The sequence below is a fragment of the Atractosteus spatula genome, unplaced genomic scaffold (genome assembly GCF_055471065.1).
Source record: "Atractosteus spatula isolate fAtrSpa1 unplaced genomic scaffold, fAtrSpa1.hap1 Scaffold_126, whole genome shotgun sequence".
In the NCBI taxonomy this organism is placed as follows: domain Eukaryota; kingdom Metazoa; phylum Chordata; class Actinopteri; order Semionotiformes; family Lepisosteidae; genus Atractosteus; species Atractosteus spatula.
In genome coordinates this window covers 15,001-42,869 of record NW_028296682.1, presented here as the reverse complement: position 1 = coordinate 42,869, position 27,869 = coordinate 15,001, and the positions used below count along the sequence as shown (strand labels likewise).

Sequence of the window (27,869 nt, the reverse complement as noted above, 5' to 3'; positions counted from 1 at the left end):
CCTCCCTGGAAAAAGGAGGAAAAAACTAAGTTTTTTGGAGGGAAAACGCACGGGAGCCGAAAAGGGGGCCGGCCTGCTTGCCGAGAGAGTCGAGGCGCGGGAAAGTGCACGGAGGGAGCACGGGAACGGGGAGGGGGAGAGAGAGAGACACAGAGACACACAGATGGACGAGAGACGAGACCGGAGAGGAAGGAGCTCCGGTCCACCTCGCTTGCTTGCTAGCTACGTCTGTCTTTTCACCGCTGAGAGAAGGTAGTGCACCGTTCCCGGAGGCGCTGCAATACCGGGCCGATGCGTGGAGAGGACGGAGCAAGCTCCTGATCCAGCTCCCTGTTCCAAAAATCCGTTTAATATGTGGTCCCCCGATGGGGGACGTATCAGATATTAAACTGATAAGAACAGATACTACACTTGATCTTAGCCAAAAGGCCGAGAAGCGATGCCCGACGCCGGCCTTGGGCGGGCGCGCGGGCGTCCGGCTGGCGCGCAGCGGCGCAGGCCGACGCCTCTGGAGCCCGGTCCGCACGCGGCTGCCGGCCGCCCGGACTCCGCTCTCCCCCTCTCTTGCCTGCCTGCTTGCTCGCCTGCCTGCCCGCCAGTCCCGGGCGGGGGCCCTGCTCTTTGATCTCCTGTCAACGGCCCGACAACGACCGCAGCCGCGGGGGGCGCCAGCCGGCCGGCCTCCTTAGCTTAGGCCCCTCCCACCAGCAGCAGCCGTGCCGAGTGAGCTGCAAGCGAAAGCGGACCGTCGGCACCTGCGGGCAGAGGCAAGGGGCAGCGCTCTCTCGGGAGGGACGGGGACACACACACACCTGCCTGCCTGCCGAAAAAAAGAAAGAAAAGGTGTATATACTAAGTTTTTTGGAGGGAAAACGGCCGGCTGTCGAAAGGGGCCCGCCTGCAAGGACGGGGACACACACACACACACACACACACACACACACACACACACACACACACACACAAGCCACGCCTGCCTCCCTGGAAAAAGGAGGAAAAAACTAAGTTTTTTGGAGGGAAAACGCACGGGAGCCGAAAAGGGGGCCGGCCTGCTTGCCGAGAGAGTCGAGGCGCGGGAAAGTGCACGGAGGGAGCACGGGAACGGGGAGGGGGAGAGAGAGAGACACAGAGACACACAGATGGACGAGAGACGAGACCGGAGAGGAAGGAGCTCCGGTCCACCTCGCTTGCTTGCTAGCTACGTCTGTCTTTTCACCGCTGAGAGAAGGTAGTGCACCGTTCCCGGAGGCGCTGCAATACCGGGCCGATGCGTGGAGAGGACGGAGCAAGCTCCTGATCCAGCTCCCTGTTCCAAAAATCCGTTTAATATGTGGTCCCCCGATGGGGGACGTATCAGATATTAAACTGATAAGAACAGATACTACACTTGATCTTAGCCAAAAGGCCGAGAAGCGATGCCCGACGCCGGCCTTGGGCGGGCGCGCGGGCGTCCGGCTGGCGCGCAGCGGCGCAGGCCGACGCCTCTGGAGCCCGGTCCGCACGCGGCTGCCGGCCGCCCGGACTCCGCTCTCCCCCTCTCTTGCCTGCCTGCTTGCTCGCCTGCCTGCCCGCCAGTCCCGGGCGGGGGCCCTGCTCTTTGATCTCCTGTCAACGGCCCGACAACGACCGCAGCCGCGGGGGGCGCCAGCCGGCCGGCCTCCTTAGCTTAGGCCCCTCCCACCAGCAGCAGCCGTGCCGAGTGAGCTGCAAGCGAAAGCGGACCGTCGGCACCTGCGGGCAGAGGCAAGGGGCAGCGCTCTCTCGGGAGGGACGGGGACACACACACACCTGCCTGCCTGCCGAAAAAAAGAAAGAAAAGGTGTATATACTAAGTTTTTTGGAGGGAAAACGGCCGGCTGTCGAAAGGGGCCCGCCTGCAAGGACGGGGACACACACACACACACACACACACACACACACACACACACACACACACACACAAGCCACGCCTGCCTCCCTGGAAAAAGGAGGAAAAAACTAAGTTTTTTGGAGGGAAAACGCACGGGAGCCGAAAAGGGGGCCGGCCTGCTTGCCGAGAGAGTCGAGGCGCGGGAAAGTGCACGGAGGGAGCACGGGAACGGGGAGGGGGAGAGAGAGAGACACAGAGACACACAGATGGACGAGAGACGAGACCGGAGAGGAAGGAGCTCCGGTCCACCTCGCTTGCTTGCTAGCTACGTCTGTCTTTTCACCGCTGAGAGAAGGTAGTGCACCGTTCCCGGAGGCGCTGCAATACCGGGCCGATGCGTGGAGAGGACGGAGCAAGCTCCTGATCCAGCTCCCTGTTCCAAAAATCCGTTTAATATGTGGTCCCCCGATGGGGGACGTATCAGATATTAAACTGATAAGAACAGATACTACACTTGATCTTAGCCAAAAGGCCGAGAAGCGATGCCCGACGCCGGCCTTGGGCGGGCGCGCGGGCGTCCGGCTGGCGCGCAGCGGCGCAGGCCGACGCCTCTGGAGCCCGGTCCGCACGCGGCTGCCGGCCGCCCGGACTCCGCTCTCCCCCTCTCTTGCCTGCCTGCTTGCTCGCCTGCCTGCCCGCCAGTCCCGGGCGGGGGCCCTGCTCTTTGATCTCCTGTCAACGGCCCGACAACGACCGCAGCCGCGGGGGGCGCCAGCCGGCCGGCCTCCTTAGCTTAGGCCCCTCCCACCAGCAGCAGCCGTGCCGAGTGAGCTGCAAGCGAAAGCGGACCGTCGGCACCTGCGGGCAGAGGCAAGGGGCAGCGCTCTCTCGGGAGGGACGGGGACACACACACACCTGCCTGCCTGCCGAAAAAAAGAAAGAAAAGGTGTATATACTAAGTTTTTTGGAGGGAAAACGGCCGGCTGTCGAAAGGGGCCCGCCTGCAAGGACGGGGACACACACACACACACACACACACACACACACACACACACACACACACACACAAGCCACGCCTGCCTCCCTGGAAAAAGGAGGAAAAAACTAAGTTTTTTGGAGGGAAAACGCACGGGAGCCGAAAAGGGGGCCGGCCTGCTTGCCGAGAGAGTCGAGGCGCGGGAAAGTGCACGGAGGGAGCACGGGAACGGGGAGGGGGAGAGAGAGAGACACAGAGACACACAGATGGACGAGAGACGAGACCGGAGAGGAAGGAGCTCCGGTCCACCTCGCTTGCTTGCTAGCTACGTCTGTCTTTTCACCGCTGAGAGAAGGTAGTGCACCGTTCCCGGAGGCGCTGCAATACCGGGCCGATGCGTGGAGAGGACGGAGCAAGCTCCTGATCCAGCTCCCTGTTCCAAAAATCCGTTTAATATGTGGTCCCCCGATGGGGGACGTATCAGATATTAAACTGATAAGAACAGATACTACACTTGATCTTAGCCAAAAGGCCGAGAAGCGATGCCCGACGCCGGCCTTGGGCGGGCGCGCGGGCGTCCGGCTGGCGCGCAGCGGCGCAGGCCGACGCCTCTGGAGCCCGGTCCGCACGCGGCTGCCGGCCGCCCGGACTCCGCTCTCCCCCTCTCTTGCCTGCCTGCTTGCTCGCCTGCCTGCCCGCCAGTCCCGGGCGGGGGCCCTGCTCTTTGATCTCCTGTCAACGGCCCGACAACGACCGCAGCCGCGGGGGGCGCCAGCCGGCCGGCCTCCTTAGCTTAGGCCCCTCCCACCAGCAGCAGCCGTGCCGAGTGAGCTGCAAGCGAAAGCGGACCGTCGGCACCTGCGGGCAGAGGCAAGGGGCAGCGCTCTCTCGGGAGGGACGGGGACACACACACACCTGCCTGCCTGCCGAAAAAAAGAAAGAAAAGGTGTATATACTAAGTTTTTTGGAGGGAAAACGGCCGGCTGTCGAAAGGGGCCCGCCTGCAAGGACGGGGACACACACACACACACACACACACACACACACACACACACACACACACACACAAGCCACGCCTGCCTCCCTGGAAAAAGGAGGAAAAAACTAAGTTTTTTGGAGGGAAAACGCACGGGAGCCGAAAAGGGGGCCGGCCTGCTTGCCGAGAGAGTCGAGGCGCGGGAAAGTGCACGGAGGGAGCACGGGAACGGGGAGGGGGAGAGAGAGAGACACAGAGACACACAGATGGACGAGAGACGAGACCGGAGAGGAAGGAGCTCCGGTCCACCTCGCTTGCTTGCTAGCTACGTCTGTCTTTTCACCGCTGAGAGAAGGTAGTGCACCGTTCCCGGAGGCGCTGCAATACCGGGCCGATGCGTGGAGAGGACGGAGCAAGCTCCTGATCCAGCTCCCTGTTCCAAAAATCCGTTTAATATGTGGTCCCCCGATGGGGGACGTATCAGATATTAAACTGATAAGAACAGATACTACACTTGATCTTAGCCAAAAGGCCGAGAAGCGATGCCCGACGCCGGCCTTGGGCGGGCGCGCGGGCGTCCGGCTGGCGCGCAGCGGCGCAGGCCGACGCCTCTGGAGCCCGGTCCGCACGCGGCTGCCGGCCGCCCGGACTCCGCTCTCCCCCTCTCTTGCCTGCCTGCTTGCTCGCCTGCCTGCCCGCCAGTCCCGGGCGGGGGCCCTGCTCTTTGATCTCCTGTCAACGGCCCGACAACGACCGCAGCCGCGGGGGGCGCCAGCCGGCCGGCCTCCTTAGCTTAGGCCCCTCCCACCAGCAGCAGCCGTGCCGAGTGAGCTGCAAGCGAAAGCGGACCGTCGGCACCTGCGGGCAGAGGCAAGGGGCAGCGCTCTCTCGGGAGGGACGGGGACACACACACACCTGCCTGCCTGCCGAAAAAAAGAAAGAAAAGGTGTATATACTAAGTTTTTTGGAGGGAAAACGGCCGGCTGTCGAAAGGGGCCCGCCTGCAAGGACGGGGACACACACACACACACACACACACACACACACACACACACACACACACACACAAGCCACGCCTGCCTCCCTGGAAAAAGGAGGAAAAAACTAAGTTTTTTGGAGGGAAAACGCACGGGAGCCGAAAAGGGGGCCGGCCTGCTTGCCGAGAGAGTCGAGGCGCGGGAAAGTGCACGGAGGGAGCACGGGAACGGGGAGGGGGAGAGAGAGAGACACAGAGACACACAGATGGACGAGAGACGAGACCGGAGAGGAAGGAGCTCCGGTCCACCTCGCTTGCTTGCTAGCTACGTCTGTCTTTTCACCGCTGAGAGAAGGTAGTGCACCGTTCCCGGAGGCGCTGCAATACCGGGCCGATGCGTGGAGAGGACGGAGCAAGCTCCTGATCCAGCTCCCTGTTCCAAAAATCCGTTTAATATGTGGTCCCCCGATGGGGGACGTATCAGATATTAAACTGATAAGAACAGATACTACACTTGATCTTAGCCAAAAGGCCGAGAAGCGATGCCCGACGCCGGCCTTGGGCGGGCGCGCGGGCGTCCGGCTGGCGCGCAGCGGCGCAGGCCGACGCCTCTGGAGCCCGGTCCGCACGCGGCTGCCGGCCGCCCGGACTCCGCTCTCCCCCTCTCTTGCCTGCCTGCTTGCTCGCCTGCCTGCCCGCCAGTCCCGGGCGGGGGCCCTGCTCTTTGATCTCCTGTCAACGGCCCGACAACGACCGCAGCCGCGGGGGGCGCCAGCCGGCCGGCCTCCTTAGCTTAGGCCCCTCCCACCAGCAGCAGCCGTGCCGAGTGAGCTGCAAGCGAAAGCGGACCGTCGGCACCTGCGGGCAGAGGCAAGGGGCAGCGCTCTCTCGGGAGGGACGGGGACACACACACACCTGCCTGCCTGCCGAAAAAAAGAAAGAAAAGGTGTATATACTAAGTTTTTTGGAGGGAAAACGGCCGGCTGTCGAAAGGGGCCCGCCTGCAAGGACGGGGACACACACACACACACACACACACACACACACACACACACACACACACACACAAGCCACGCCTGCCTCCCTGGAAAAAGGAGGAAAAAACTAAGTTTTTTGGAGGGAAAACGCACGGGAGCCGAAAAGGGGGCCGGCCTGCTTGCCGAGAGAGTCGAGGCGCGGGAAAGTGCACGGAGGGAGCACGGGAACGGGGAGGGGGAGAGAGAGAGACACAGAGACACACAGATGGACGAGAGACGAGACCGGAGAGGAAGGAGCTCCGGTCCACCTCGCTTGCTTGCTAGCTACGTCTGTCTTTTCACCGCTGAGAGAAGGTAGTGCACCGTTCCCGGAGGCGCTGCAATACCGGGCCGATGCGTGGAGAGGACGGAGCAAGCTCCTGATCCAGCTCCCTGTTCCAAAAATCCGTTTAATATGTGGTCCCCCGATGGGGGACGTATCAGATAATCCGTTTAATATGTGGTCCCCCGATGGGGGACGTATCAGATATTAAACTGATAAGAACAGATACTACACTTGATCTTAGCCAAAAGGCCGAGAAGCGATGCCCGACGCCGGCCTTGGGCGGGCGCGCGGGCGTCCGGCTGGCGCGCAGCGGCGCAGGCCGACGCCTCTGGAGCCCGGTCCGCACGCGGCTGCCGGCCGCCCGGACTCCGCTCTCCCCCTCTCTTGCCTGCCTGCTTGCTCGCCTGCCTGCCCGCCAGTCCCGGGCGGGGGCCCTGCTCTTTGATCTCCTGTCAACGGCCCGACAACGACCGCAGCCGCGGGGGGCGCCAGCCGGCCGGCCTCCTTAGCTTAGGCCCCTCCCACCAGCAGCAGCCGTGCCGAGTGAGCTGCAAGCGAAAGCGGACCGTCGGCACCTGCGGGCAGAGGCAAGGGGCAGCGCTCTCTCGGGAGGGACGGGGACACACACACACCTGCCTGCCTGCCGAAAAAAAGAAAGAAAAGGTGTATATACTAAGTTTTTTGGAGGGAAAACGGCCGGCTGTCGAAAGGGGCCCGCCTGCAAGGACGGGGACACACACACACACACACACACACACACACACACAAGCCACGCCTGCCTCCCTGGAAAAAGGAGGAAAAAACTAAGTTTTTTGGAGGGAAAACGCACGGGAGCCGAAAAGGGGGCCGGCCTGCTTGCCGAGAGAGTCGAGGCGCGGGAAAGTGCACGGAGGGAGCACGGGAACGGGGAGGGGGAGAGAGAGAGACACAGAGACACACAGATGGACGAGAGACGAGACCGGAGAGGAAGGAGCTCCGGTCCACCTCGCTTGCTTGCTAGCTACGTCTGTCTTTTCACCGCTGAGAGAAGGTAGTGCACCGTTCCCGGAGGCGCTGCAATACCGGGCCGATGCGTGGAGAGGACGGAGCAAGCTCCTGATCCAGCTCCCTGTTCCAAAAATCCGTTTAATATGTGGTCCCCCGATGGGGGACGTATCAGATATTAAACTGATAAGAACAGATACTACACTTGATCTTAGCCAAAAGGCCGAGAAGCGATGCCCGACGCCGGCCTTGGGCGGGCGCGCGGGCGTCCGGCTGGCGCGCAGCGGCGCAGGCCGACGCCTCTGGAGCCCGGTCCGCACGCGGCTGCCGGCCGCCCGGACTCCGCTCTCCCCCTCTCTTGCCTGCCTGCTTGCTCGCCTGCCTGCCCGCCAGTCCCGGGCGGGGGCCCTGCTCTTTGATCTCCTGTCAACGGCCCGACAACGACCGCAGCCGCGGGGGGCGCCAGCCGGCCGGCCTCCTTAGCTTAGGCCCCTCCCACCAGCAGCAGCCGTGCCGAGTGAGCTGCAAGCGAAAGCGGACCGTCGGCACCTGCGGGCAGAGGCAAGGGGCAGCGCTCTCTCGGGAGGGACGGGGACACACACACACCTGCCTGCCTGCCGAAAAAAAGAAAGAAAAGGTGTATATACTAAGTTTTTTGGAGGGAAAACGGCCGGCTGTCGAAAGGGGCCCGCCTGCAAGGACGGGGACACACACACACACACACACACACACACACACACACACACACACACACACACAAGCCACGCCTGCCTCCCTGGAAAAAGGAGGAAAAAACTAAGTTTTTTGGAGGGAAAACGCACGGGAGCCGAAAAGGGGGCCGGCCTGCTTGCCGAGAGAGTCGAGGCGCGGGAAAGTGCACGGAGGGAGCACGGGAACGGGGAGGGGGAGAGAGAGAGACACAGAGACACACAGATGGACGAGAGACGAGACCGGAGAGGAAGGAGCTCCGGTCCACCTCGCTTGCTTGCTAGCTACGTCTGTCTTTTCACCGCTGAGAGAAGGTAGTGCACCGTTCCCGGAGGCGCTGCAATACCGGGCCGATGCGTGGAGAGGACGGAGCAAGCTCCTGATCCAGCTCCCTGTTCCAAAAATCCGTTTAATATGTGGTCCCCCGATGGGGGACGTATCAGATATTAAACTGATAAGAACAGATACTACACTTGATCTTAGCCAAAAGGCCGAGAAGCGATGCCCGACGCCGGCCTTGGGCGGGCGCGCGGGCGTCCGGCTGGCGCGCAGCGGCGCAGGCCGACGCCTCTGGAGCCCGGTCCGCACGCGGCTGCCGGCCGCCCGGACTCCGCTCTCCCCCTCTCTTGCCTGCCTGCTTGCTCGCCTGCCTGCCCGCCAGTCCCGGGCGGGGGCCCTGCTCTTTGATCTCCTGTCAACGGCCCGACAACGACCGCAGCCGCGGGGGGCGCCAGCCGGCCGGCCTCCTTAGCTTAGGCCCCTCCCACCAGCAGCAGCCGTGCCGAGTGAGCTGCAAGCGAAAGCGGACCGTCGGCACCTGCGGGCAGAGGCAAGGGGCAGCGCTCTCTCGGGAGGGACGGGGACACACACACACCTGCCTGCCTGCCGAAAAAAAGAAAGAAAAGGTGTATATACTAAGTTTTTTGGAGGGAAAACGGCCGGCTGTCGAAAGGGGCCCGCCTGCAAGGACGGGGACACACACACACACACACACACACACACACACACACACACACACACACACACAAGCCACGCCTGCCTCCCTGGAAAAAGGAGGAAAAAACTAAGTTTTTTGGAGGGAAAACGCACGGGAGCCGAAAAGGGGGCCGGCCTGCTTGCCGAGAGAGTCGAGGCGCGGGAAAGTGCACGGAGGGAGCACGGGAACGGGGAGGGGGAGAGAGAGAGACACAGAGACACACAGATGGACGAGAGACGAGACCGGAGAGGAAGGAGCTCCGGTCCACCTCGCTTGCTTGCTAGCTACGTCTGTCTTTTCACCGCTGAGAGAAGGTAGTGCACCGTTCCCGGAGGCGCTGCAATACCGGGCCGATGCGTGGAGAGGACGGAGCAAGCTCCTGATCCAGCTCCCTGTTCCAAAAATCCGTTTAATATGTGGTCCCCCGATGGGGGACGTATCAGATATTAAACTGATAAGAACAGATACTACACTTGATCTTAGCCAAAAGGCCGAGAAGCGATGCCCGACGCCGGCCTTGGGCGGGCGCGCGGGCGTCCGGCTGGCGCGCAGCGGCGCAGGCCGACGCCTCTGGAGCCCGGTCCGCACGCGGCTGCCGGCCGCCCGGACTCCGCTCTCCCCCTCTCTTGCCTGCCTGCTTGCTCGCCTGCCTGCCCGCCAGTCCCGGGCGGGGGCCCTGCTCTTTGATCTCCTGTCAACGGCCCGACAACGACCGCAGCCGCGGGGGGCGCCAGCCGGCCGGCCTCCTTAGCTTAGGCCCCTCCCACCAGCAGCAGCCGTGCCGAGTGAGCTGCAAGCGAAAGCGGACCGTCGGCACCTGCGGGCAGAGGCAAGGGGCAGCGCTCTCTCGGGAGGGACGGGGACACACACACACCTGCCTGCCTGCCGAAAAAAAGAAAGAAAAGGTGTATATACTAAGTTTTTTGGAGGGAAAACGGCCGGCTGTCGAAAGGGGCCCGCCTGCAAGGACGGGGACACACACACACACACACACACACACACACACACACAAGCCACGCCTGCCTCCCTGGAAAAAGGAGGAAAAAACTAAGTTTTTTGGAGGGAAAACGCACGGGAGCCGAAAAGGGGGCCGGCCTGCTTGCCGAGAGAGTCGAGGCGCGGGAAAGTGCACGGAGGGAGCACGGGAACGGGGAGGGGGAGAGAGAGAGACACAGAGACACACAGATGGACGAGAGACGAGACCGGAGAGGAAGGAGCTCCGGTCCACCTCGCTTGCTTGCTAGCTACGTCTGTCTTTTCACCGCTGAGAGAAGGTAGTGCACCGTTCCCGGAGGCGCTGCAATACCGGGCCGATGCGTGGAGAGGACGGAGCAAGCTCCTGATCCAGCTCCCTGTTCCAAAAATCCGTTTAATATGTGGTCCCCCGATGGGGGACGTATCAGATATTAAACTGATAAGAACAGATACTACACTTGATCTTAGCCAAAAGGCCGAGAAGCGATGCCCGACGCCGGCCTTGGGCGGGCGCGCGGGCGTCCGGCTGGCGCGCAGCGGCGCAGGCCGACGCCTCTGGAGCCCGGTCCGCACGCGGCTGCCGGCCGCCCGGACTCCGCTCTCCCCCTCTCTTGCCTGCCTGCTTGCTCGCCTGCCTGCCCGCCAGTCCCGGGCGGGGGCCCTGCTCTTTGATCTCCTGTCAACGGCCCGACAACGACCGCAGCCGCGGGGGGCGCCAGCCGGCCGGCCTCCTTAGCTTAGGCCCCTCCCACCAGCAGCAGCCGTGCCGAGTGAGCTGCAAGCGAAAGCGGACCGTCGGCACCTGCGGGCAGAGGCAAGGGGCAGCGCTCTCTCGGGAGGGACGGGGACACACACACACCTGCCTGCCTGCCGAAAAAAAGAAAGAAAAGGTGTATATACTAAGTTTTTTGGAGGGAAAACGGCCGGCTGTCGAAAGGGGCCCGCCTGCAAGGACGGGGACACACACACACACACACACACACACACACACACACACACACACACACACAAGCCACGCCTGCCTCCCTGGAAAAAGGAGGAAAAAACTAAGTTTTTTGGAGGGAAAACGCACGGGAGCCGAAAAGGGGGCCGGCCTGCTTGCCGAGAGAGTCGAGGCGCGGGAAAGTGCACGGAGGGAGCACGGGAACGGGGAGGGGGAGAGAGAGAGACACAGAGACACACAGATGGACGAGAGACGAGACCGGAGAGGAAGGAGCTCCGGTCCACCTCGCTTGCTTGCTAGCTACGTCTGTCTTTTCACCGCTGAGAGAAGGTAGTGCACCGTTCCCGGAGGCGCTGCAATACCGGGCCGATGCGTGGAGAGGACGGAGCAAGCTCCTGATCCAGCTCCCTGTTCCAAAAATCCGTTTAATATGTGGTCCCCCGATGGGGGACGTATCAGATATTAAACTGATAAGAACAGATACTACACTTGATCTTAGCCAAAAGGCCGAGAAGCGATGCCCGACGCCGGCCTTGGGCGGGCGCGCGGGCGTCCGGCTGGCGCGCAGCGGCGCAGGCCGACGCCTCTGGAGCCCGGTCCGCACGCGGCTGCCGGCCGCCCGGACTCCGCTCTCCCCCTCTCTTGCCTGCCTGCTTGCTCGCCTGCCTGCCCGCCAGTCCCGGGCGGGGGCCCTGCTCTTTGATCTCCTGTCAACGGCCCGACAACGACCGCAGCCGCGGGGGGCGCCAGCCGGCCGGCCTCCTTAGCTTAGGCCCCTCCCACCAGCAGCAGCCGTGCCGAGTGAGCTGCAAGCGAAAGCGGACCGTCGGCACCTGCGGGCAGAGGCAAGGGGCAGCGCTCTCTCGGGAGGGACGGGGACACACACACACCTGCCTGCCTGCCGAAAAAAAGAAAGAAAAGGTGTATATACTAAGTTTTTTGGAGGGAAAACGGCCGGCTGTCGAAAGGGGCCCGCCTGCAAGGACGGGGACACACACACACACACACACACACACACACACACACACACACACACACACAAGCCACGCCTGCCTCCCTGGAAAAAGGAGGAAAAAACTAAGTTTTTTGGAGGGAAAACGCACGGGAGCCGAAAAGGGGGCCGGCCTGCTTGCCGAGAGAGTCGAGGCGCGGGAAAGTGCACGGAGGGAGCACGGGAACGGGGAGGGGGAGAGAGAGAGACACAGAGACACACAGATGGACGAGAGACGAGACCGGAGAGGAAGGAGCTCCGGTCCACCTCGCTTGCTTGCTAGCTACGTCTGTCTTTTCACCGCTGAGAGAAGGTAGTGCACCGTTCCCGGAGGCGCTGCAATACCGGGCCGATGCGTGGAGAGGACGGAGCAAGCTCCTGATCCAGCTCCCTGTTCCAAAAATCCGTTTAATATGTGGTCCCCCGATGGGGGACGTATCAGATATTAAACTGATAAGAACAGATACTACACTTGATCTTAGCCAAAAGGCCGAGAAGCGATGCCCGACGCCGGCCTTGGGCGGGCGCGCGGGCGTCCGGCTGGCGCGCAGCGGCGCAGGCCGACGCCTCTGGAGCCCGGTCCGCACGCGGCTGCCGGCCGCCCGGACTCCGCTCTCCCCCTCTCTTGCCTGCCTGCTTGCTCGCCTGCCTGCCCGCCAGTCCCGGGCGGGGGCCCTGCTCTTTGATCTCCTGTCAACGGCCCGACAACGACCGCAGCCGCGGGGGGCGCCAGCCGGCCGGCCTCCTTAGCTTAGGCCCCTCCCACCAGCAGCAGCCGTGCCGAGTGAGCTGCAAGCGAAAGCGGACCGTCGGCACCTGCGGGCAGAGGCAAGGGGCAGCGCTCTCTCGGGAGGGACGGGGACACACACACACCTGCCTGCCTGCCGAAAAAAAGAAAGAAAAGGTGTATATACTAAGTTTTTTGGAGGGAAAACGGCCGGCTGTCGAAAGGGGCCCGCCTGCAAGGACGGGGACACACACACACACACACACACACACACACACACACACACACACACACACACAAGCCACGCCTGCCTCCCTGGAAAAAGGAGGAAAAAACTAAGTTTTTTGGAGGGAAAACGCACGGGAGCCGAAAAGGGGGCCGGCCTGCTTGCCGAGAGAGTCGAGGCGCGGGAAAGTGCACGGAGGGAGCACGGGAACGGGGAGGGGGAGAGAGAGAGACACAGAGACACACAGATGGACGAGAGACGAGACCGGAGAGGAAGGAGCTCCGGTCCACCTCGCTTGCTTGCTAGCTACGTCTGTCTTTTCACCGCTGAGAGAAGGTAGTGCACCGTTCCCGGAGGCGCTGCAATACCGGGCCGATGCGTGGAGAGGACGGAGCAAGCTCCTGATCCAGCTCCCTGTTCCAAAAATCCGTTTAATATGTGGTCCCCCGATGGGGGACGTATCAGATATTAAACTGATAAGAACAGATACTACACTTGATCTTAGCCAAAAGGCCGAGAAGCGATGCCCGACGCCGGCCTTGGGCGGGCGCGCGGGCGTCCGGCTGGCGCGCAGCGGCGCAGGCCGACGCCTCTGGAGCCCGGTCCGCACGCGGCTGCCGGCCGCCCGGACTCCGCTCTCCCCCTCTCTTGCCTGCCTGCTTGCTCGCCTGCCTGCCCGCCAGTCCCGGGCGGGGGCCCTGCTCTTTGATCTCCTGTCAACGGCCCGACAACGACCGCAGCCGCGGGGGGCGCCAGCCGGCCGGCCTCCTTAGCTTAGGCCCCTCCCACCAGCAGCAGCCGTGCCGAGTGAGCTGCAAGCGAAAGCGGACCGTCGGCACCTGCGGGCAGAGGCAAGGGGCAGCGCTCTCTCGGGAGGGACGGGGACACACACACACCTGCCTGCCTGCCGAAAAAAAGAAAGAAAAGGTGTATATACTAAGTTTTTTGGAGGGAAAACGGCCGGCTGTCGAAAGGGGCCCGCCTGCAAGGACGGGGACACACACACACACACACACACACACACACACACACACACACACACACACAAGCCACGCCTGCCTCCCTGGAAAAAGGAGGAAAAAACTAAGTTTTTTGGAGGGAAAACGCACGGGAGCCGAAAAGGGGGCCGGCCTGCTTGCCGAGAGAGTCGAGGCGCGGGAAAGTGCACGGAGGGAGCACGGGAACGGGGAGGGGGAGAGAGAGAGACACAGAGACACACAGATGGACGAGAGACGAGACCGGAGAGGAAGGAGCTCCGGTCCACCTCGCTTGCTTGCTAGCTACGTCTGTCTTTTCACCGCTGAGAGAAGGTAGTGCACCGTTCCCGGAGGCGCTGCAATACCGGGCCGATGCGTGGAGAGGACGGAGCAAGCTCCTGATCCAGCTCCCTGTTCCAAAAATCCGTTTAATATGTGGTCCCCCGATGGGGGACGTATCAGATATTAAACTGATAAGAACAGATACTACACTTGATCTTAGCCAAAAGGCCGAGAAGCGATGCCCGACGCCGGCCTTGGGCGGGCGCGCGGGCGTCCGGCTGGCGCGCAGCGGCGCAGGCCGACGCCTCTGGAGCCCGGTCCGCACGCGGCTGCCGGCCGCCCGGACTCCGCTCTCCCCCTCTCTTGCCTGCCTGCTTGCTCGCCTGCCTGCCCGCCAGTCCCGGGCGGGGGCCCTGCTCTTTGATCTCCTGTCAACGGCCCGACAACGACCGCAGCCGCGGGGGGCGCCAGCCGGCCGGCCTCCTTAGCTTAGGCCCCTCCCACCAGCAGCAGCCGTGCCGAGTGAGCTGCAAGCGAAAGCGGACCGTCGGCACCTGCGGGCAGAGGCAAGGGGCAGCGCTCTCTCGGGAGGGACGGGGACACACACACACCTGCCTGCCTGCCGAAAAAAAGAAAGAAAAGGTGTATATACTAAGTTTTTTGGAGGGAAAACGGCCGGCTGTCGAAAGGGGCCCGCCTGCAAGGACGGGGACACACACACACACACACACACACACACACACACACACACACACACACACACAAGCCACGCCTGCCTCCCTGGAAAAAGGAGGAAAAAACTAAGTTTTTTGGAGGGAAAACGCACGGGAGCCGAAAAGGGGGCCGGCCTGCTTGCCGAGAGAGTCGAGGCGCGGGAAAGTGCACGGAGGGAGCACGGGAACGGGGAGGGGGAGAGAGAGAGACACAGAGACACACAGATGGACGAGAGACGAGACCGGAGAGGAAGGAGCTCCGGTCCACCTCGCTTGCTTGCTAGCTACGTCTGTCTTTTCACCGCTGAGAGAAGGTAGTGCACCGTTCCCGGAGGCGCTGCAATACCGGGCCGATGCGTGGAGAGGACGGAGCAAGCTCCTGATCCAGCTCCCTGTTCCAAAAATCCGTTTAATATGTGGTCCCCCGATGGGGGACGTATCAGATATTAAACTGATAAGAACAGATACTACACTTGATCTTTAGCCAAAAGGCCGAGAAGCGATGCCCGACGCCGGCCTTGGGCGGGCGCGCGGGCGTCCGGCTGGCGCGCAGCGGCGCAGGCCGACGCCTCTGGAGCCCGGTCCGCACGCGGCTGCCGGCCGCCCGGACTCCGCTCTCCCCCTCTCTTGCCTGCCTGCTTGCTCGCCTGCCTGCCCGCCAGTCCCGGGCGGGGGCCCTGCTCTTTGATCTCCTGTCAACGGCCCGACAACGACCGCAGCCGCGGGGGGCGCCAGCCGGCCGGCCTCCTTAGCTTAGGCCCCTCCCACCAGCAGCAGCCGTGCCGAGTGAGCTGCAAGCGAAAGCGGACCGTCGGCACCTGCGGGCAGAGGCAAGGGGCAGCGCTCTCTCGGGAGGGACGGGGACACACACACACCTGCCTGCCTGCCGAAAAAAAGAAAGAAAAGGTGTATATACTAAGTTTTTTGGAGGGAAAACGGCCGGCTGTCGAAAGGGGCCCGCCTGCAAGGACGGGGACACACACACACACACACACACACACACACACACACACACACACACACACAAGCCACGCCTGCCTCCCTGGAAAAAGGAGGAAAAAACTAAGTTTTTTGGAGGGAAAACGCACGGGAGCCGAAAAGGGGGCCGGCCTGCTTGCCGAGAGAGTCGAGGCGCGGGAAAGTGCACGGAGGGAGCACGGGAACGGGGAGGGGGAGAGAGAGAGACACAGAGACACACAGATGGACGAGAGACGAGACCGGAGAGGAAGGAGCTCCGGTCCACCTCGCTTGCTTGCTAGCTACGTCTGTCTTTTCACCGCTGAGAGAAGGTAGTGCACCGTTCCCGGAGGCGCTGCAATACCGGGCCGATGCGTGGAGAGGACGGAGCAAGCTCCTGATCCAGCTCCCTGTTCCAAAAATCCGTTTAATATGTGGTCCCCCGATGGGGGACGTATCAGATATTAAACTGATAAGAACAGATACTACACTTGATCTTAGCCAAAAGGCCGAGAAGCGATGCCCGACGCCGGCCTTGGGCGGGCGCGCGGGCGTCCGGCTGGCGCGCAGCGGCGCAGGCCGACGCCTCTGGAGCCCGGTCCGCACGCGGCTGCCGGCCGCCCGGACTCCGCTCTCCCCCTCTCTTGCCTGCCTGCTTGCTCGCCTGCCTGCCCGCCAGTCCCGGGCGGGGGCCCTGCTCTTTGATCTCCTGTCAACGGCCCGACAACGACCGCAGCCGCGGGGGGCGCCAGCCGGCCGGCCTCCTTAGCTTAGGCCCCTCCCACCAGCAGCAGCCGTGCCGAGTGAGCTGCAAGCGAAAGCGGACCGTCGGCACCTGCGGGCAGAGGCAAGGGGCAGCGCTCTCTCGGGAGGGACGGGGACACACACACACCTGCCTGCCTGCCGAAAAAAAGAAAGAAAAGGTGTATATACTAAGTTTTTTGGAGGGAAAACGGCCGGCTGTCGAAAGGGGCCCGCCTGCAAGGACGGGGACACACACACACACACACACACACACACACACACACACACACACACACACACAAGCCACGCCTGCCTCCCTGGAAAAAGGAGGAAAAAACTAAGTTTTTTGGAGGGAAAACGCACGGGAGCCGAAAAGGGGGCCGGCCTGCTTGCCGAGAGAGTCGAGGCGCGGGAAAGTGCACGGAGGGAGCACGGGAACGGGGAGGGGGAGAGAGAGAGACACAGAGACACACAGATGGACGAGAGACGAGACCGGAGAGGAAGGAGCTCCGGTCCACCTCGCTTGCTTGCTAGCTACGTCTGTCTTTTCACCGCTGAGAGAAGGTAGTGCACCGTTCCCGGAGGCGCTGCAATACCGGGCCGATGCGTGGAGAGGACGGAGCAAGCTCCTGATCCAGCTCCCTGTTCCAAAAATCCGTTTAATATGTGGTCCCCCGATGGGGGACGTATCAGATATTAAACTGATAAGAACAGATACTACACTTGATCTTAGCCAAAAGGCCGAGAAGCGATGCCCGACGCCGGCCTTGGGCGGGCGCGCGGGCGTCCGGCTGGCGCGCAGCGGCGCAGGCCGACGCCTCTGGAGCCCGGTCCGCACGCGGCTGCCGGCCGCCCGGACTCCGCTCTCCCCCTCTCTTGCCTGCCTGCTTGCTCGCCTGCCTGCCCGCCAGTCCCGGGCGGGGGCCCTGCTCTTTGATCTCCTGTCAACGGCCCGACAACGACCGCAGCCGCGGGGGGCGCCAGCCGGCCGGCCTCCTTAGCTTAGGCCCCTCCCACCAGCAGCAGCCGTGCCGAGTGAGCTGCAAGCGAAAGCGGACCGTCGGCACCTGCGGGCAGAGGCAAGGGGCAGCGCTCTCTCGGGAGGGACGGGGACACACACACACCTGCCTGCCTGCCGAAAAAAAGAAAGAAAAGGTGTATATACTAAGTTTTTTGGAGGGAAAACGGCCGGCTGTCGAAAGGGGCCCGCCTGCAAGGACGGGGACACACACACACACACACACACACACACACACACACACACACACACACACAAGCCACGCCTGCCTCCCTGGAAAAAGGAGGAAAAAACTAAGTTTTTTGGAGGGAAAACGCACGGGAGCCGAAAAGGGGGCCGGCCTGCTTGCCGAGAGAGTCGAGGCGCGGGAAAGTGCACGGAGGGAGCACGGGAACGGGGAGGGGGAGAGAGAGAGACACAGAGACACACAGATGGACGAGAGACGAGACCGGAGAGGAAGGAGCTCCGGTCCACCTCGCTTGCTTGCTAGCTACGTCTGTCTTTTCACCGCTGAGAGAAGGTAGTGCACCGTTCCCGGAGGCGCTGCAATACCGGGCCGATGCGTGGAGAGGACGGAGCAAGCTCCTGATCCAGCTCCCTGTTCCAAAAATCCGTTTAATATGTGGTCCCCCGATGGGGGACGTATCAGATATTAAACTGATAAGAACAGATACTACACTTGATCTTAGCCAAAAGGCCGAGAAGCGATGCCCGACGCCGGCCTTGGGCGGGCGCGCGGGCGTCCGGCTGGCGCGCAGCGGCGCAGGCCGACGCCTCTGGAGCCCGGTCCGCACGCGGCTGCCGGCCGCCCGGACTCCGCTCTCCCCCTCTCTTGCCTGCCTGCTTGCTCGCCTGCCTGCCCGCCAGTCCCGGGCGGGGGCCCTGCTCTTTGATCTCCTGTCAACGGCCCGACAACGACCGCAGCCGCGGGGGGCGCCAGCCGGCCGGCCTCCTTAGCTTAGGCCCCTCCCACCAGCAGCAGCCGTGCCGAGTGAGCTGCAAGCGAAAGCGGACCGTCGGCACCTGCGGGCAGAGGCAAGGGGCAGCGCTCTCTCGGGAGGGACGGGGACACACACACACCTGCCTGCCTGCCGAAAAAAAGAAAGAAAAGGTGTATATACTAAGTTTTTTGGAGGGAAAACGGCCGGCTGTCGAAAGGGGCCCGCCTGCAAGGACGGGGACACACACACACACACACACACACACACACACACACACACACACACACACAAGCCACGCCTGCCTCCCTGGAAAAAGGAGGAAAAAACTAAGTTTTTTGGAGGGAAAACGCACGGGAGCCGAAAAGGGGGCCGGCCTGCTTGCCGAGAGAGTCGAGGCGCGGGAAAGTGCACGGAGGGAGCACGGGAACGGGGAGGGGGAGAGAGAGAGACACAGAGACACACAGATGGACGAGAGACGAGACCGGAGAGGAAGGAGCTCCGGTCCACCTCGCTTGCTTGCTAGCTACGTCTGTCTTTTCACCGCTGAGAGAAGGTAGTGCACCGTTCCCGGAGGCGCTGCAATACCGGGCCGATGCGTGGAGAGGACGGAGCAAGCTCCTGATCCAGCTCCCTGTTCCAAAAATCCGTTTAATATGTGGTCCCCCGATGGGGGACGTATCAGATATTAAACTGATAAGAACAGATACTACACTTGATCTTAGCCAAAAGGCCGAGAAGCGATGCCCGACGCCGGCCTTGGGCGGGCGCGCGGGCGTCCGGCTGGCGCGCAGCGGCGCAGGCCGACGCCTCTGGAGCCCGGTCCGCACGCGGCTGCCGGCCGCCCGGACTCCGCTCTCCCCCTCTCTTGCCTGCCTGCTTGCTCGCCTGCCTGCCCGCCAGTCCCGGGCGGGGGCCCTGCTCTTTGATCTCCTGTCAACGGCCCGACAACGACCGCAGCCGCGGGGGGCGCCAGCCGGCCGGCCTCCTTAGCTTAGGCCCCTCCCACCAGCAGCAGCCGTGCCGAGTGAGCTGCAAGCGAAAGCGGACCGTCGGCACCTGCGGGCAGAGGCAAGGGGCAGCGCTCTCTCGGGAGGGACGGGGACACACACACACCTGCCTGCCTGCCGAAAAAAAGAAAGAAAAGGTGTATATACTAAGTTTTTTGGAGGGAAAACGGCCGGCTGTCGAAAGGGGCCCGCCTGCAAGGACGGGGACACACACACACACACACACACACACACACACACACACACACACACACACACAAGCCACGCCTGCCTCCCTGGAAAAAGGAGGAAAAAACTAAGTTTTTTGGAGGGAAAACGCACGGGAGCCGAAAAGGGGGCCGGCCTGCTTGCCGAGAGAGTCGAGGCGCGGGAAAGTGCACGGAGGGAGCACGGGAACGGGGAGGGGGAGAGAGAGAGACACAGAGACACACAGATGGACGAGAGACGAGACCGGAGAGGAAGGAGCTCCGGTCCACCTCGCTTGCTTGCTAGCTACGTCTGTCTTTTCACCGCTGAGAGAAGGTAGTGCACCGTTCCCGGAGGCGCTGCAATACCGGGCCGATGCGTGGAGAGGACGGAGCAAGCTCCTGATCCAGCTCCCTGTTCCAAAAATCCGTTTAATATGTGGTCCCCCGATGGGGGACGTATCAGATATTAAACTGATAAGAACAGATACTACACTTGATCTTAGCCAAAAGGCCGAGAAGCGATGCCCGACGCCGGCCTTGGGCGGGCGCGCGGGCGTCCGGCTGGCGCGCAGCGGCGCAGGCCGACGCCTCTGGAGCCCGGTCCGCACGCGGCTGCCGGCCGCCCGGACTCCGCTCTCCCCCTCTCTTGCCTGCCTGCTTGCTCGCCTGCCTGCCCGCCAGTCCCGGGCGGGGGCCCTGCTCTTTGATCTCCTGTCAACGGCCCGACAACGACCGCAGCCGCGGGGGGCGCCAGCCGGCCGGCCTCCTTAGCTTAGGCCCCTCCCACCAGCAGCAGCCGTGCCGAGTGAGCTGCAAGCGAAAGCGGACCGTCGGCACCTGCGGGCAGAGGCAAGGGGCAGCGCTCTCTCGGGAGGGACGGGGACACACACACACCTGCCTGCCTGCCGAAAAAAAGAAAGAAAAGGTGTATATACTAAGTTTTTTGGAGGGAAAACGGCCGGCTGTCGAAAGGGGCCCGCCTGCAAGGACGGGGACACACACACACACACACACACACACACACACACACACACACACACACACAGCCACGCCTGCCTCCCTGGAAAAAGGAGGAAAAAACTAAGTTTTTTGGAGGGAAAACGCACGGGAGCCGAAAAGGGGGCCGGCCTGCTTGCCGAGAGAGTCGAGGCGCGGGAAAGTGCACGGAGGGAGCACGGGAACGGGGAGGGGGAGAGAGAGAGACACAGAGACACACAGATGGACGAGAGACGAGACCGGAGAGGAAGGAGCTCCGGTCCACCTCGCTTGCTTGCTAGCTACGTCTGTCTTTTCACCGCTGAGAGAAGGTAGTGCACCGTTCCCGGAGGCGCTGCAATACCGGGCCGATGCGTGGAGAGGACGGAGCAAGCTCCTGATCCAGCTCCCTGTTCCAAAAATCCGTTTAATATGTGGTCCCCCGATGGGGGACGTATCAGATATTAAACTGATAAGAACAGATACTACACTTGATCTTAGCCAAAAGGCCGAGAAGCGATGCCCGACGCCGGCCTTGGGCGGGCGCGCGGGCGTCCGGCTGGCGCGCAGCGGCGCAGGCCGACGCCTCTGGAGCCCGGTCCGCACGCGGCTGCCGGCCGCCCGGACTCCGCTCTCCCCCTCTCTTGCCTGCCTGCTTGCTCGCCTGCCTGCCCGCCAGTCCCGGGCGGGGGCCCTGCTCTTTGATCTCCTGTCAACGGCCCGACAACGACCGCAGCCGCGGGGGGCGCCAGCCGGCCGGCCTCCTTAGCTTAGGCCCCTCCCACCAGCAGCAGCCGTGCCGAGTGAGCTGCAAGCGAAAGCGGACCGTCGGCACCTGCGGGCAGAGGCAAGGGGCAGCGCTCTCTCGGGAGGGACGGGGACACACACACACCTGCCTGCCTGCCGAAAAAAAGAAAGAAAAGGTGTATATACTAAGTTTTTTGGAGGGAAAACGGCCGGCTGTCGAAAGGGGCCCGCCTGCAAGGACGGGGACACACACACACACACACACACACACACACACACAAGCCACGCCTGCCTCCCTGGAAAAAGGAGGAAAAAACTAAGTTTTTTGGAGGGAAAACGCACGGGAGCCGAAAAGGGGGCCGGCCTGCTTGCCGAGAGAGTCGAGGCGCGGGAAAGTGCACGGAGGGAGCACGGGAACGGGGAGGGGGAGAGAGAGAGACACAGAGACACACAGATGGACGAGAGACGAGACCGGAGAGGAAGGAGCTCCGGTCCACCTCGCTTGCTTGCTAGCTACGTCTGTCTTTTCACCGCTGAGAGAAGGTAGTGCACCGTTCCCGGAGGCGCTGCAATACCGGGCCGATGCGTGGAGAGGACGGAGCAAGCTCCTGATCCAGCTCCCTGTTCCAAAAATCCGTTTAATATGTGGTCCCCCGATGGGGGACGTATCAGATATTAAACTGATAAGAACAGATTTTTTTTTTTTTATGTTTTTATTACAAAAATAACAAACTACAACACACCAAGGTAAGACAACAACAACATTTCCACCATTCAAACAAAAGGAACAAATCAGCCCCCCCTTGGAACAATAGCAACACCCCATATGATATTACACTCCACAGTCAAAATCAAAAATCAGAAAGCCAAAAAGTATAAATAAGACAATATTCATATGAGTTCAAACAGAAAACCCCCAAAACACAGTCACCGAAAATATTTACCCAAATTCCTTACATTACCATAATCCCGCCCAGTATGCAAAATTAATCCCTCCTCCATCCCCAACATTTCCATTATTAATATAAAACCAAGAAATACAGAAACAAAACCATACACAGAAAAACAATTCAACACCCCAAAGAAATTAACCCCTTCCACCTTTCTTTTGCCGCTGCAAAACCCCACCGCAGGATGTCCCACCGGACACGTCTGCTGACATCGTTTTTGACTTTACGAAATACCGACACGGCTGTAACACTACCGCCGTGCTCCACCAGCTCCTTCCTAGCTGCCCATATATAAAACTTAACTAAACTTAGTATAAACCATAACAAAAATTCTGTATTCCATTTCCTCGCTCCCTTTATTCCTCGAATCACCACCCGGCTCGTTAAAACAAAATCAAGGGCGACTTTCTGCAAGAGCTCCTCGCAGTGACCCCACACCCTTTGGGCGAAAACACAACCCCAGAATACATGTAGTAGGGTCTCCACCTCAGAACAGTCGGGACGCGGGCACTTGTCCTGCCTGGACAATCCATGCCTGTGGAGCGTGTCCCTCACGGGCAACCTGTTCCAGAGCAACCGCCAGTTGAGATCCTTGAGTCTGTGTTCTAGACCCACCGGCTGGATCTGCCTCCACTCCTCCTCCGACACCCCCACGACCGCAGGTTCCCCCTTCTCCATAGTAACCCTATACATTTGCCTGTGGTCCGTTGAACCCAAGCCCTTCCTGAACTCCGGATGTTTCTGGAGCCACACCACAGCATGCCTATAATGCCAAGGCAGCTTTTGTGCCTTCGGCGTTGTGTTCGTCCACACTACCAGGTGTTTCATCGTAGCTGCGAACCACAAACGAATAAAACAAACACAGAGGTGATCCGGGTCTTCGTATAGGGTTTTACACAGATTTGCAATGAAAATAGTGTCTAACTTCAACGGGAAGTCCGGAACAGCCCTACCACCCCCCTCCACTGGCCTGCACATGTCTGCCCTCCTTATATACTCATGCGTTCCACTCCAAACGAAGTGGAAGACCGCCCTCACCAGGTCTCGGCGGAGCCGAGCAGGCAGGGGGAACACGCAGGCCAAGTGTAGCAGCAGTGGCAGTACGTCCACCTTTAAAACTAGCACTTTCCCCGTGTATGTCAGCGACCTATTCAACCACAGGCCCATCTTTTGCTTAACCTTCCCCATCCTCAGGTCCCAATTGATCCTGGCCGAGTCCTGCGTATGGTAGAGAACTCCCAGAATCTTCACCGGCCCCGTCACCAAGGTAAGACCACCCGCCACATCTTGTCGTTCTTTCCACTTGCCAAAATATTTAACAGTACATTTTGACGTGTTCAAAAAAGCACCTGTCCCTCTGGTCTGACTCTCTACTATCTGTAGTACTTGTGAAAGGCTGCTGTCAGTGGTAAGAAACAACGAAATATCGTCCGCATAGGCAGCTATTTTTGCCTGTGCTCCCCCACTCCCCGGGACCACCACCCCTTCCACCCGGGGATCACCTCGAATCAGATGTAGAAAGGGTTCTATGTAGAACACGTACAATAAGGGGGACAGAGGGCATCCTTGCCTCACCCCGCACCTGACTGGAATACCCATGCCTAGCTTACCATTAATGCATACCCTTGAAATGACATTGTTATACAAAACCTTGATCCATCTAATGAAGCCTTCGTCCAACCCCACTCTTTTCATCACCTCCCAAAGGAAAGTGTGATGTACCCGATCGAAAGCCTTGTTCTGATCAAGGTTCACAAGCATCATCTCAAGGTTCCTGTCTTCCACCCATTCTATCACGTCTCTGATCAACTGCAGGTTCCACTTTACGTTTCTGCCCTCCACACTGCAGGTTTGATCCCTACTCACCAGATCCGGCATCACCTTCCTCAGCCGTCTCCCCAATACTCTGGCCAAGATCTTATAATCGGTGCAGAGTAATTGGATCGGCCTCCAGTTCTCCAGATCTTCTTTATCCCCTTTCTTATAAACCAGCGACATGATACCAGTCCTCATCGTTCTTCCTAACTCACCCTCCTTCAGGACTTCATTATAGACCTCCAACAGCACCGGTAGTAACCTGTCCCGGAAGGTGACATAAAAATCTGTAGGAAGCCCGTCAATCCCAGGGGTAGTACCTTTTCGCAGGCCACCAATGGCTTCTCCTATCTCCGTCAGTGTTAGATCCCCACACACACCTTCCACACCAACCGTCTTCCTGTCGAAACCCACCAACCACTCATCCCACAAGCTCGCATCCACTGGTTTCTCTGAAAATAAAAACCTGTAAAAATTAGTTGCACACCTCACCATGCCTTCTATATCTCTGACAATGGACCCATCTTCTCTCCTCAGACCCTCAAAGAGAGTCTTCTTCTGTCTGGCTCGGACCGAGCCGAAGAACTGAGCTGAGCACTTCTCCTCGCCCTCCATCAGGGTGCCCTTAAGCCTAAACAAAAAATCCTTCGCTCGCTCTAACCAAAGTTCTTTCAGCCTGAGCTTGAGCTCTGAAACTTTTGCCATATCAAAAGCACCGCCCTGGTTGGAAGCCACATACAGATCTTCAAGTTCCTGCTGCAATCTCTCAAGCTCTCTTCTCTCTGCTACTTTCTTTTGGCAACAGTAGGAAATAGAAGCTTTGGAGATAGCCCTTTTACAGGCCTCCCACCAAAGAACCGCTGTCGGGTACCTCCCCCTCTGTAACTGGAAGCGTTCCAAAAGCGCAACTATCATGCTCTGATAATCGGCTTCCAATAACACTTTCGTGTTCAGCTTCCAGTAATTTGATTTAGGGTCCATACCATCTGGTATCAGATCAACCGACAGCAACAGATGATCTGAAAACCAAACCGGGGTAACCTGTGCCGCCTGTGTCAACCCACGCAGGGTGGTGAAGATATAATCCAGTCTTCTAAAAACACCCCTTCCGTTACTCCATGTGTGCATTCTCCCTCTCTGACTAAGATCTTTATGACCGTCCTTTAAAGAAAACCGTGATATTAATTCCTTAAAACTACCCACACTCGCACCACTCACGTCACACACCTCCATATTAAAATCCCCTCCCATCACCACCACCCTATTAGTAAACAGATGTGGCTCAAGATCTCTTAAAAACGCCGCCTGGAGCCGCCTTTCGGCAGGCCCGTAGACAGCTATCAGACGGACCTGCAGTCCGTCCCATACACCATCTACGACCATAAGCCTTCCCGGGACTATGATATTGACATCGTTAGCCGTGAAATTCGGGGTTCCACAAAGGATCCCAATTCCAGACGAGTGCACTCCCCCTACGCTCCACCAAGACTCCCCTTTAACCCAATCTCTCTTAAAGGTGGCAATATCACCTCTCGTGCCTAAATGTACCTCCTGCAGGAAACAAAAGCCGAATTGGCGCGCTTCTAAATATTTAAAGACGCCAATCCGCTTAACATGATTTTTAAGCCCTCTGGCATTAACCGTACATACTGTGCGACTCATGTTGGATCAAAAGGAGTCCGCAGCTGTAACCCGTCTCCCAAACTAAAGTCACTTTGTATTCCGATAGGGCTAAGGACATTCTCCATCCCACTTGGAACCTGCGGGGACCCCTCCCCCAGGGATGATGGACTTACCCCAGGATCATCGGAGGTCAGAAGGTGGGTACCGCCGTCTTTCCCGGACTGTTCTGAGGTCTCCGAAACAGAAACTTCCTGTTCCACCACTATGTCCCCTTGGCCCGGGGGTATGGGGTCATCGAGCGTACTAACCGCAGCTGAGGCTTCCAAGGGGTCAGCCTCCTTACCCAGCTCTTCACCCCCCTCCCTCTGTTCCCCTTCCTCCCCACCCCCCCCTTCCCTGCCCCCTTCCCCTTCCCCTTCCCCCTCTACACCCTCCTCCACCCCTTCCTCCTTCCTACCCCCTTTCTTACCCTCCCCCCTCGCCCTCTTTACAGCAATCGCCTTTTTACGTCTCGGCCTTCTCTGTCCACTCTCTCCATCTTCTACCTTCTGGACCTCGACGTCGCTGGTTTCCGAGTCCTCCTCGGAATCTAGGACCTGGAAACGATTGGTCACCGTCTCAAACAAGCACACGTCAGACCTCATTCTTCTCTTTTCAGCCGCCGACTTCCTCTTTGTGGCCCTGCTCGGCTGGATGGACCACTCCGGCGACCCCGATTCTGCCTCCTCCACCTGTTCGGCCCATGATGAGGTCCCCGGACGCGCCTCTTCAGGTACCTCGGTCACCGTTGCTGGCTCCTCTGGTCTATCGCCTCTGTCCTCTCTTACGTCTGCACAAGGCCTCTGGGTGGTCGCAGCCTTCTGCGGTGGTCTGGTCTCGTCTCCCCTCGAGCCCTCCGCCGAGGTCCGCACCACATCTGCAAAACTCCGGCTCTTCCTCGGACAGACCCTGTAAACATGGCCTTCTGCCCCACATAGGTCACATGTCAAAACCTTGGTGCAATCCTTTGTATCATGAGTTGTGGCCTTACACTTTCGACACACACCACCGGGACAGTTCATAGCCACATGTCCTCTCTGAAAACATTTCTTACATGTCACAGGTTGGCCCGGGTAAAAGAGGTAACCCCTATTAGGCCCTATTGAAAAATAAGCCGGGGGGTGAACCACACCCTCGCCCTCAGACGGCTTAGGTCTCAGCCTCACCGTATAGCGCCTCTTACCAGTCCACACTCTGAGGACGTCTAAATCTTTCTGGCCTTCTCCCTGGACATCCACGAACCTGGATAAAAAGGTAATTATGTCACTTTCTGGTACCCGGTGGTTAAACAAATGAATTGTCAAAGTCCTGAGTTCCCTGGCGAACAACGGCTCTATCAGGAACTCATTAAGTGGAGCCACCTCCTTTCCCTCGCACACTCTCTCCCAAGCCTTCTCACAAAGTTCGTCGCTCGCGAGAGACAGGTCGTAAATCCCTCGAACCGGGAAGTCTTGCAAACAATCGATGTCCTTCAACTCGATCCCCAAAGCCTTCATCAGGACCACTCGTTCAAACTGCTCACGGTTCATCCAGTCCTTCTTCCTCTCCGCATCCTTCACCACAAAGCGCACTGTGCACCGCATCAGCCCCTCACGGGACAGAGGGTGCACAGCCGCCGGACCGCGGGCCCGCTCACCACCGCCGACCGCCGTCATCTTGGAGGCCCCACTTCGCCCCCTGGGCTCAACCCAGGGCGACTACCCGTGGTGACCTTTGGTGGACGTCTGCTCCGGTCTTCTGGTGGTAAGGATCCGCCCGTCTGGTCTGGTCTGGTTCCGCCGTTCGTCGTCTTCTCCTTCTCCTCCTCGCCTTCGTCGTCTTCACCTTTTGACAAGTCCTCGGACCGCGGTCATGCCACGTATCGTCGGAACTTGGCCAAAAGGCCGAGAAGCGATGCCCGACGCCGGCCTTGGGCGGGCGCGGCGGGCGTCCGGCTGGCGCGCAGCGGCGCAGGCCGACGCCTCTGGAGCCCGGTCCGCACGCGGCTGCCGGCCGCCCGGACTCCGCTCTCCCCCTCTCTTGCCTGCCTGCTTGCTCGCCTGCCTGCCCGCCAGTCCCGGGCGGGGGCCCTGCTCTTTGATCTCCTGTCAACGGCCCGACAACGACCGCAGCCGCGGGGGGCGCCAGCCGGCCGGCCTCCTTAGCTTAGGCCCCTCCCACCAGCAGCAGCCGTGCCGAGTGAGCTGCAAGCGAAAGCGGACCGTCGGCACCTGCGGGCAGAGGCAAGGGGCAGCGCTCTCTCGGGAGGGACGGGGACACACACACACCTGCCTGCCTGCCGAAA

At 60.5% G+C, this 27,869-nt stretch overlaps 22 non-coding genes and 1 pseudogene across 22 annotated transcripts; all 23 read right to left on the bottom strand.

The window, feature by feature from the left end:
* Positions 1 to 250: 250 nt before the first annotated feature.
* LOC148809527 (U2 spliceosomal RNA) lies at positions 251 to 441 on the bottom strand. Its single transcript, XR_016087442.1, has one exon. It is a non-coding gene; the product is annotated as a U2 spliceosomal RNA (small nuclear RNA).
* Positions 442 to 1,226: 785 nt separating this feature from the next.
* On the bottom strand, positions 1,227 to 1,417 carry LOC148809526 (U2 spliceosomal RNA). The gene has a single exon (XR_016087441.1). It is a non-coding gene; the product is annotated as a U2 spliceosomal RNA (small nuclear RNA).
* Positions 1,418 to 2,202: 785 nt separating this feature from the next.
* LOC148809525 (U2 spliceosomal RNA) lies at positions 2,203 to 2,393 on the bottom strand. Its single transcript, XR_016087440.1, has one exon. It is a non-coding gene; the product is annotated as a U2 spliceosomal RNA (small nuclear RNA).
* A 785-nt stretch (positions 2,394 to 3,178) lies between these two features.
* LOC148809524 (U2 spliceosomal RNA) lies at positions 3,179 to 3,369 on the bottom strand. Its single transcript, XR_016087439.1, has one exon. It is a non-coding gene; the product is annotated as a U2 spliceosomal RNA (small nuclear RNA).
* Positions 3,370 to 4,154: 785 nt separating this feature from the next.
* On the bottom strand, positions 4,155 to 4,345 carry LOC148809523 (U2 spliceosomal RNA). The gene has a single exon (XR_016087438.1). It is a non-coding gene; the product is annotated as a U2 spliceosomal RNA (small nuclear RNA).
* Positions 4,346 to 5,130: 785 nt separating this feature from the next.
* LOC148809522 (U2 spliceosomal RNA) lies at positions 5,131 to 5,321 on the bottom strand. Its single transcript, XR_016087437.1, has one exon. It is a non-coding gene; the product is annotated as a U2 spliceosomal RNA (small nuclear RNA).
* Positions 5,322 to 6,106: 785 nt separating this feature from the next.
* LOC148809521 (U2 spliceosomal RNA) lies at positions 6,107 to 6,340 on the bottom strand (annotated as a pseudogene).
* Positions 6,341 to 7,107: 767 nt separating this feature from the next.
* Positions 7,108 to 7,298, bottom strand: LOC148809520 (U2 spliceosomal RNA). Its single transcript, XR_016087436.1, has one exon. It is a non-coding gene; the product is annotated as a U2 spliceosomal RNA (small nuclear RNA).
* A 785-nt stretch (positions 7,299 to 8,083) lies between these two features.
* LOC148809519 (U2 spliceosomal RNA) lies at positions 8,084 to 8,274 on the bottom strand. The gene has a single exon (XR_016087435.1). It is a non-coding gene; the product is annotated as a U2 spliceosomal RNA (small nuclear RNA).
* A 785-nt stretch (positions 8,275 to 9,059) lies between these two features.
* LOC148809518 (U2 spliceosomal RNA) lies at positions 9,060 to 9,250 on the bottom strand. Its single transcript, XR_016087434.1, has one exon. It is a non-coding gene; the product is annotated as a U2 spliceosomal RNA (small nuclear RNA).
* A 769-nt stretch (positions 9,251 to 10,019) lies between these two features.
* LOC148809517 (U2 spliceosomal RNA) lies at positions 10,020 to 10,210 on the bottom strand. The gene has a single exon (XR_016087433.1). It is a non-coding gene; the product is annotated as a U2 spliceosomal RNA (small nuclear RNA).
* Positions 10,211 to 10,993: 783 nt separating this feature from the next.
* On the bottom strand, positions 10,994 to 11,184 carry LOC148809516 (U2 spliceosomal RNA). Its single transcript, XR_016087431.1, has one exon. It is a non-coding gene; the product is annotated as a U2 spliceosomal RNA (small nuclear RNA).
* Positions 11,185 to 11,967: 783 nt separating this feature from the next.
* On the bottom strand, positions 11,968 to 12,158 carry LOC148809515 (U2 spliceosomal RNA). Its single transcript, XR_016087430.1, has one exon. It is a non-coding gene; the product is annotated as a U2 spliceosomal RNA (small nuclear RNA).
* Positions 12,159 to 12,943: 785 nt separating this feature from the next.
* LOC148809514 (U2 spliceosomal RNA) lies at positions 12,944 to 13,134 on the bottom strand. Its single transcript, XR_016087429.1, has one exon. It is a non-coding gene; the product is annotated as a U2 spliceosomal RNA (small nuclear RNA).
* A 783-nt stretch (positions 13,135 to 13,917) lies between these two features.
* LOC148809513 (U2 spliceosomal RNA) lies at positions 13,918 to 14,108 on the bottom strand. The gene has a single exon (XR_016087428.1). It is a non-coding gene; the product is annotated as a U2 spliceosomal RNA (small nuclear RNA).
* Positions 14,109 to 14,893: 785 nt separating this feature from the next.
* On the bottom strand, positions 14,894 to 15,085 carry LOC148809512 (U2 spliceosomal RNA). The gene has a single exon (XR_016087412.1). It is a non-coding gene; the product is annotated as a U2 spliceosomal RNA (small nuclear RNA).
* Positions 15,086 to 15,868: 783 nt separating this feature from the next.
* On the bottom strand, positions 15,869 to 16,059 carry LOC148809511 (U2 spliceosomal RNA). Its single transcript, XR_016087427.1, has one exon. It is a non-coding gene; the product is annotated as a U2 spliceosomal RNA (small nuclear RNA).
* Positions 16,060 to 16,844: 785 nt separating this feature from the next.
* On the bottom strand, positions 16,845 to 17,035 carry LOC148809510 (U2 spliceosomal RNA). Its single transcript, XR_016087426.1, has one exon. It is a non-coding gene; the product is annotated as a U2 spliceosomal RNA (small nuclear RNA).
* Positions 17,036 to 17,818: 783 nt separating this feature from the next.
* Positions 17,819 to 18,009, bottom strand: LOC148809509 (U2 spliceosomal RNA). The gene has a single exon (XR_016087425.1). It is a non-coding gene; the product is annotated as a U2 spliceosomal RNA (small nuclear RNA).
* Positions 18,010 to 18,792: 783 nt separating this feature from the next.
* Positions 18,793 to 18,983, bottom strand: LOC148809508 (U2 spliceosomal RNA). The gene has a single exon (XR_016087424.1). It is a non-coding gene; the product is annotated as a U2 spliceosomal RNA (small nuclear RNA).
* Positions 18,984 to 19,768: 785 nt separating this feature from the next.
* On the bottom strand, positions 19,769 to 19,959 carry LOC148809507 (U2 spliceosomal RNA). Its single transcript, XR_016087423.1, has one exon. It is a non-coding gene; the product is annotated as a U2 spliceosomal RNA (small nuclear RNA).
* A 782-nt stretch (positions 19,960 to 20,741) lies between these two features.
* Positions 20,742 to 20,932, bottom strand: LOC148809506 (U2 spliceosomal RNA). Its single transcript, XR_016087422.1, has one exon. It is a non-coding gene; the product is annotated as a U2 spliceosomal RNA (small nuclear RNA).
* A 767-nt stretch (positions 20,933 to 21,699) lies between these two features.
* Positions 21,700 to 21,890, bottom strand: LOC148809505 (U2 spliceosomal RNA). The gene has a single exon (XR_016087415.1). It is a non-coding gene; the product is annotated as a U2 spliceosomal RNA (small nuclear RNA).
* Positions 21,891 to 27,869: the final 5,979 nt, after the last annotated feature.